This window comes from Diachasmimorpha longicaudata, unplaced genomic scaffold, assembly GCF_034640455.1.
Source record: "Diachasmimorpha longicaudata isolate KC_UGA_2023 unplaced genomic scaffold, iyDiaLong2 ctg00000268.1, whole genome shotgun sequence".
Taxonomy (NCBI): domain Eukaryota; kingdom Metazoa; phylum Arthropoda; class Insecta; order Hymenoptera; family Braconidae; genus Diachasmimorpha; species Diachasmimorpha longicaudata.
The window spans coordinates 1,416-2,500 of NW_026974047.1; positions in this window are offsets into that span (position 1 = coordinate 1,416).

Below are 1,085 nucleotides of genomic sequence, written 5' to 3' on the forward strand. Positions count from 1 at the left end.
ACAAAAATAGCATCAACGTTCCAAGACATCATTGAAAATTAATAATATCGGTTACTTGATAAACTATAAAATAGTTGTATAGAATTTAGTTTAATTTTATGCATTCAATTATATATGAAGATATATTTTTTTTAATTAAAAATTCTGTGATGCTATTTTTGCATACCAACAAAAATAGCATCAACGTTCCAAGACATCATTGAAAATTAATAATATCGGTTACTTGATAAACTATAAAATAGTTGTATAGAATTTAGTTTAATTTTATGCATTCAATTATATATGAATATATATTTTTTTTAATTAAAAATTCTGTGATGCTATTTTTGCATACCAACAAAAATAAGATCAACGTTTCAAGTCATCAATAAAAATTAATAATATCGGTTACTTGGTAAATTACAAATTAGTTATATAGAATTTAGTTTAATTTTATGCATTCAATTATATATGAATATATATTTTTTTCAATTAAAAATTCTGTGATGCTATTTTTGCATACCAACAAAAATAGCATCAACTTTTCAAGTCATCACTAAAAATTAATAATATCGGTTACCTGATAAATTATAAATTAGTTATATAGAATTTAGTTTAATTTTATGCATTCAATTATATATGAATATAATTTTTTTCAATTAAAAATTCTGTGATGCTATTTTTGCATACCAACAAAAATAGAATCAAGCAAAAATATCACTTATTTTTCCAATTTTCGACTTGTAGAACGATCAAGTATACTATTCTTTGGATTCTAAGATTTTTTTCAAGTGATTATTTTCAAAGTTGGGAAAAATGAAAAATTATTCTAAGTCCCCATTCGTAGTTCTTTTTGATTCGTATTGCTTCGGCGCAAAGTAGGTAGGGACACTTATGGCTTTCTCAATTTTTGGATAGGGACAGCCGGATAGCCGTCATTCAGCATAAAAGCTATTGTTATATGCATAGTTTGATGTGAGGAATGGGAATTGATTGAAATTTTCACCCGCCAATTGCCGGCTGGCCTGATTTTAAGGTTTGAGAATCTTGACAACGATTTTGCATACCGACAAAAATAGCATCAAGCAAAAATATCACTTATTTTT